This window comes from Pinus tabuliformis, chromosome 9 (assembly GCF_031772625.1).
Source record: "Pinus tabuliformis cultivar Carrire ecotype Pingquan chromosome 9, CPIR1, whole genome shotgun sequence".
NCBI classification, from domain to species: Eukaryota; Viridiplantae; Streptophyta; class Pinopsida; order Pinales; family Pinaceae; genus Pinus; species Pinus tabuliformis.
In genome coordinates this window covers 897,792,387-897,799,636 of record NC_142307.1, presented here as the reverse complement: position 1 = coordinate 897,799,636, position 7,250 = coordinate 897,792,387, and the positions used below count along the sequence as shown (strand labels likewise).

General features: G+C 34.4%; 1 pseudogene; it reads right to left on the bottom strand.

The window, feature by feature from the left end:
• Nucleotides 1-213: 213 nt before the first annotated feature.
• LOC149151664 (small ribosomal subunit protein eS28-like) lies at nucleotides 214-448 on the bottom strand (annotated as a pseudogene).
• Between the last annotated feature and the right edge of the window lie 6,802 nt (nucleotides 449-7,250).

The window sequence follows — 7,250 nt, the reverse complement described above, 5'->3', positions numbered from 1 at the left end:
GAATTTCATTCCAGATGCAAAAATAAACAGTTACTGTTTCGATTCCCCATCAAGTATGACAGGCTTCATACTTTAATTGTAAAATTCTGGATTACATATCACAGATCATTTGTAGCCTCACTCATTGATCCCTTTGCATCGAAAACAATAACAAACACTACACTACCAAATAATGCAGAAACAGAACACATAAAAATATAAGTTATTCCTGTCTCACTTTAAGTCCAATGTTATAATCTAAACAACATAATTAGCGCAATCTCCTTGCTTCCCTTTCAGATTCTAGCAAAGTAAGGACATCACCCTCTCTGACAGGTCCTTTTACATTCCTCATGATTAGTCGATTCTGATCATCCAAAAATTTTACTCGGACCTATGTAACTTGACCTCTTGATCCAGTACGGCCAATTACTTTCACCACAACTGCCAATTTCACACTGGTATCCATGACTTCCTGCTTAGATATGTATCAAACTCAACGATTAATGCTATATGATAATCAAAATAACTTGAAAGAGGTAGTTCACTAAACTACAATAACAATCTTCAGTAAAAAATGCAAGAAAAGAAAAAAGTTTGATTATATTTGCGTGTTGTAGAAAATAAAGGACTAATGAAGACAACCAAATACATTTCTTGTATTTACGACATAGACATACTTTAGAATCCATGTCAACAACTTTCTAAATGCATGCATATTTACTCTTACATTTTTGTAAGAACCGCACTTAAAAGTCTATCTCAACAACTCACTCTACAATGCTTTGTAACGTAATACTTTGTTTGACTAATGGTGTTTGACTAAAGAGACCGGCGTAACATAATACATCTCTGAATAACAGACCATTCTTACTCGTTTTCCATTAGACCATTCAAGTGTGTTTTCTAGTCAATTCATCTTTATCTAAGATATTTACATGAAAATTGATTGAGATTATGGTTTTCACCTTGATTAAGAAGACTTTTAAAATGACCATGTTAAGCATAAAGGAATGGAAATAGGAGTAGTTTTTAAAAGCAAAATCCAAGTGTTCTTTCTAGTGAATTCATGGAAAGACAATAGATGAGTCTAAAATATTTGAAATGCTTTAACAATAAGGTTATAGTTATGGTACAATAATATATTTTTAGTTAATTTTATTAGGAATTCACAGGAGATTAGATATATTAGTTTGACATTGAAAGCTTTTTATCGAGGATTAAGAAATACTTCTTTATTATATTAATTTATCCATAAAGGTCATTTACTTTTAAAAAAATAAATTTTGTTACTTTCACTTTAGGTTTGGTTTTTGATCCAATGGGTTTGTATAGATCTCGAGGTAATAGACTCCTTAAATATGACTCTAGGATTTCTAAAAGTATTCTTCCAATATTAATGAGTTTCTATGTCTACAATGTAATCACCACAATGAAATAATAAGCATTTACTACCAACTAGATGTTCATAGCCCCATAAAAGGTTTTTATATCCCTCGTTACTTCCCCCATTAGGGTGCTTTTCATTTATTTTATTTCTCCCTTTTCTTTTATTTAGATATGAGGATGCGTAACATCTAATTGATAATAGTGGGGGAAGCAACGCACTGAATAACCATATTAATAGGGGTGTCTCCTTATATTGGGTGTAAATTCTTAACCTAATTGACTTTTTAGAATTGTTGCCAAGGGAGATGTTTTTATGCTGTTGTTAAGATATTCACAGTGAATTTGATAAATGTAATCCTTTCTTAGTGGTAATTAATGTTAATGGAGGTCCAAACTTAGTTTGCTCATTTTGGTTGTGTTTCCCATTGTGGTATTAGCATCCCTATGCTCCTCATGAGTCACCTGCAACAAAATAAGACAAACACAAAATACCATGTAACTATATTTAAAACGCCATCAAAGTTATTATAGTGGTTCATAAGATGACAGTGACAGTGACCTTCCTTTAAAGGTTTGGAAAGAAATTAAAATAGATTATTATTATGGCCTTAGATACTCTAATCAAAGTAAATCAAGTGGTCGTAGGTAGCTCATCGTATTCTCCCTACATGTGGGGTATGATTTCACTGATGATGCATTATTAGGATTGTGATTGACACTAGAGTTATCTTCTGGGAACTTGCTTGTTTTTTTCCAATTATTTCATTCTTGAGAGAAAATCCTCTGGCATCTAGGTTTGGGATTTATTGATAGCAAATGAAGTTATGCTACCTTCATTTCTCGGGAACACATTTATGAGGGAGTAACAAGGTTCTTGAGGTGTAACTGAGTTGCTTTAGAACAAATGAAACTTGCTTCTGGGATTCCTTGTGAACTTTTTGTGAACATATTTTATGGAGAGGGTGATCAGTTTAGCGAGGTTCATTAGAGGAGATTCACTGTAATCTGACTCCAGATCCTCTTTTTGGTGAAATCCTGGCCTCCTATGAATTTGTCATGCTCAAAATTAAAATAAGGATAATCAGGAAAATGTGCTTGATGTGATATGATAAATTTGTCCATCTATGTTTAGGTGAAATAACCATGGCATGTAATGGTTGAAAACATGTTGAATTTATACTTAGGAAAGAAAAATGATATTCTACCAAAAACATTAATGTGTTTTTTTCCTCATAAACAACTTTGTTTGGCACATAAAAATTTGGTTTTACTAGCATTTTTTAAAAATTTTGAAAATTGACCCTAAAAAAAAAATCATCGCTCCAGTATATCAATTTTTCATTTTGAAGCTATATTTTGCATGAAAATTTCGTAGTAAATTTCGTAGTCACTGCCATTTTTAAAACATGTTCAAAATTGACCCCTAAAAAATAAAAGCATCGTTCCAGTATACACACTTTTCATTTTTAGCACTGTTTTTTATGTTTTTTCGGGGTTTTTTGGCCAGAGTTCCTGTTTTGAGTTTATAGTTCCTGTTTAAAAGTTTACATTGTTTTTATTTCAAGGACAAATTAAATTGGAATATCTGGATTCTATTTTTATCATTTCTTGTTGCTATTTTCAACAGGGATAACTCTAGGGGATTTGGAAGAAAAAACTTATGTAGCAAGGGTTTCATCAATTGATTGCTGAAAAATGAGAGCTACAAACAACAACACTAAATTGATAAAATATAAGAAACAATACTCACAAAAAAAATCAACATATTGACATCATGGTAAGTGAGACATAAAATAGTAGTTAAACAAAGACTTTTAATTATTTTTAAGTTTCCAAGGATTAAGCTCGTACAAGTTCATGGATTAAGTAGTCGTTACATATCTTGGTTATCTATAAACATGTTTCCTGTATTATAATTTTTCCAAGTTGTTTTCATAAGTTATTTATCTATAAACATAATTCTTAAGGTGTAAAAAACCGTCAAAAAGTGACAAATATTATACCAAAAAATATTTGTAGTGACAACAGGTGGCATAGAAGTAGTTGATAGTGTTGAGTAGCAAATCATGCAAGACAGGAAAAATGTAGAAAAGAAATTGTTTGGAGTGGTGCATGTGCAAAACAAGTGTTGTGCGAGATGTAGGTGTACCAAAGAAGTGTGCATACGCAGGAATGCGTGCCGACATGCAGAAGTGAGGTTGCATGTGTTGGCATTATGACATAGATTTGGCACTATAACACAGGTGTTGTCCTTGATGGCAACTCACTCAGATGATGACAGTTCAGACTCACAGAATGAAGAAATAGATGTATACACAGGTTCCCCACCAATCAAGCCGCATGTACACGCGGGTTAGAAGACCAAAAGGAGCGTATAACATACACATGCACTTTCACAGAAGGAAAGGCGCGTACATGTTGGAAAACTAAGTTTTGGTCCGTGGTATTTGGTCCATGGTATTTTGATCCATGGTATTGGTCCAAGATATCTGGTCCAAAGTGTTGGCCCCAGATATTTGGTCCAACGTATTGGTCCTATGTAGTTTTGGTCCGTGGTATTGAGTAAGGCCTAAGACTATAAAAGGAGGAGAAGATCATTAGGCAAAGGTACTCAAGTATTGAATATCTGATCAAGAGAAAGATCTAGTATACAAGCTATTGGGTTATGGTGCATAGCTGGATCTGAACCAAGGATAAACCCTAGCGCTTGATAAAGTATAGATCTAATGGTGGGTCAAGATCTAAAGGCTTGAAGTGATGTCTCTTTATGTGATTTGATCATTTATCTGAATAACTAGTGCATGTTGTAGTCTATAAATATGATGATCTAGGTATAACTAAAGTCTGGAATTGTTGTGAAGTTTAAATCATCATTTACATATCTGTATGCAGGTTCACTTTAGAAAAGGCGCGTATACACGATGGCTCTTCATATCAAAACAGCGTATGCATCTTAAATTTGATTTGCAGATCTGTACGCAGGTTCGCCTTTAGAAAAGGGCATATGCACGCAAGTTTGACACATTGAAGTAGCGTATACCTCATAAATATGTTTTAGCTACTTCTGTTTGCTGTTGTAGTGTTCTGGGTTCTGGTTACTGTGTTCTGGTTACATCATTATGAAAGATCAGATTGAAGGGTTGTCAAAGTGATTGGTTGATTCAGTTGTGGTTGGTGCAAAGGAGATTGGTTGATTTGATGATTGAATGATGCTATTGATAAATCCAGTCTGAAAATTTATGAAAAGTGGTCCCTGGAAGAAAAGAGAAGGTTGTAGCCTTCTGTAGGCCGTCACCTACGTACTAGTAAACATAGCAGCTAGTACAAGAGCTAGGGGGTTGTATCTCCCTTCCAGTAGAAGCTAGAGAAAGAGAGAAGGTTGTAGCCTTCTGCAGGTAGAATCTTGCGTACTGGTATAAGACTGCACCAGTCTTATACCAGTCTTGCGTACTGGTAAAAAGAAGTTTCTAATTTAAAAAGAAGATATAGACGATTGCAGCAGGTCGTTTTCACCCACATTGGGTTTCCACCTTATATCTTGTGTTCATGTGTGTGACTGTCTGTTCTATTTTTACTGCACCTGGTTACTGTTTATATGGTTCTAACACATTGATTAAAGATCAACATATGATGAATTAACTGAATCATAAGTTTGCAGGATATACGCTAGTTGCCTTTAATACAATTGCGTATACACGTGAGTTCCATTAACTGAAGTAGCATTTATGAATATGATTATGGAAATGAAAAATTATTGACTTCCTAACACTGATTCACCCCCCCTCTCAGTATTATTTCCAACAATTAGTATCAGAGTAGGTCCTTGAGAGGAAGCTTTATTGCTTGAAAAGATCCATCATCATGAGTAACCATGAAAGAGAGGGATCCATCAGACCACCAATCTTTGATGGGAGCAACTTCGTTTATTGGAAGGTAAGAACCACAACCTATCTTCAATATCTTGGAACAGATGTCTGGGAAATCGTAGAAGGAGGATATACATTTCCATAAGCAATTCCTATAGATGCGGCAGGTAAAAATAAATATGAAACCAATGCCAAGGCTGTCAATACATTATTGGGGAGTCTGTCACAATCAGAATTTGTCAAAGTTATGCAGCTCAAATTCACCAAAGAAATATGGGAAAAGATCGTTCTAAGCTATGAAGGAGACACTCAGGTAAAACGTGCAAAACTGTAAACTCTCAGAATTCAATATGAAACTCTCAAAATGCACAATGATGAAAGTATAGCTAGTTACTTCTTACGTATAGATGAGATTGTTAATTGCATGAAGAATTTGGGTGAAGAGATAAGGTTTTAAGATCCTTTTCTACTAAGTTTGAATCAAAAGTATCTGCCATAGGAGAAAAGTAGGATCTTCAGACTATTACTATGACACAGCTGCACAAAATCTTAACTGCTTTCGAAATGAGAAAAGGAGGTCCATCAGATATGAGAGAAGCCGCATTTAAAGCTTCAAGAAGAGAAGAACTCAATGAATGAGGACATATTTCAGAAGGAGAGGAAGAAGCAAACTTTGTCAAGAACCTTCAACGAGGTTTCGGAAGATTCAGGGGTAAACTACCTTTCAAATGTTTTTCTTGTGGAAGAGTCAGTCATTATGCTGCCAAATGTCCTCATAAAGATAAGCTTGATAAAGATAAGGAATCAACTAAATGGAATAGAAAACAAAGTGTAAGTAAGAAGAGCTACTATACACATGAAGATAACGATGGTTTATCAATTAGTGATGAAGATGAAAATAGTAATGACTATAGACTTCTGATCACTTTTGAAGATGATGATTTTTTGGATGCTTTAGATGAAGATGACCTTTATGAAGAAATCTCTAAACTCAAAATCTGTTTAGAAGAAAAGAATATGATTATAGATACTTTGACATTCCAACTTGATGAAAGAGAAAAACATAATGAAAAACTAGAATGTGAAATTGTGGGTCTAAGAAAGGATATCGAGAAAACAAAAGCTCTCAATCTTAGATTTGCTAAAGGATCAAAAACATTAAATGAAATTATCAATGTGCAGCGTTCTCATCTGATAAAGATAGGTCTTGGATATACTAAAGAAGCATCTCAATCACAGAAGCCGTCAACCTCCACTAAAAGCTATCTTGATGTAGCAAAGAGCAGTGAACAGTTTGACAATCGTCAGCAAAGGCATAAAGCAGATCACCAGGTAAATCAGGCTCAATTTACTTCAAGGATGAACAGAAGCTCTAACCAACCTCAGGTAAATTATACTCAATATGCTTCAAGAATGAATATCAATAGAAACTACAATCACCAGGTCAATAGATTCGATAATCGCAAGAACTTCTTTAATGGCCAATGTTTTTCATGTCATACTTTGCACACAAAGTTGCTGAATGTGTTGCTTACAAGACCATCATGACTAGAGAAGCACGAAATCAAAGGAATGTGAAAAGGATCATGAAACGGACCTACAATAACTTTTCTCTTCTTGAAAATGAAATAGAATGCTCTATCTGCAACAACTTCCGTCATGAATAATCTGAATGCAAGAGTAAATTTTGGCAAACATCTCAGAAGGAGCAAACTTCACAAAGTCCCAAAATATGGAGAAAGAAAGAACCGTAAACAGAAAGATGTGGTATAGCCTTGTATGCAGAAGGACAAAAAAATCAGTGGTACATTGACAGTGGATGCTCAAAACACATGACAGGTGACAAAGAAAAACTTCAGTCATATAATGACTTAGAAAAGGAAAAGAAGGTCTCATTTGGAAATGACACTCCTGCTGTCATAAAAGCTAAAGGTTCTATTCTCTTAAAAGAAAAAGTTAAAGCTGGGAATGTTATGTATGTTGATGGTCTAAAGCATAACCTGTTGAGTGTCAGTC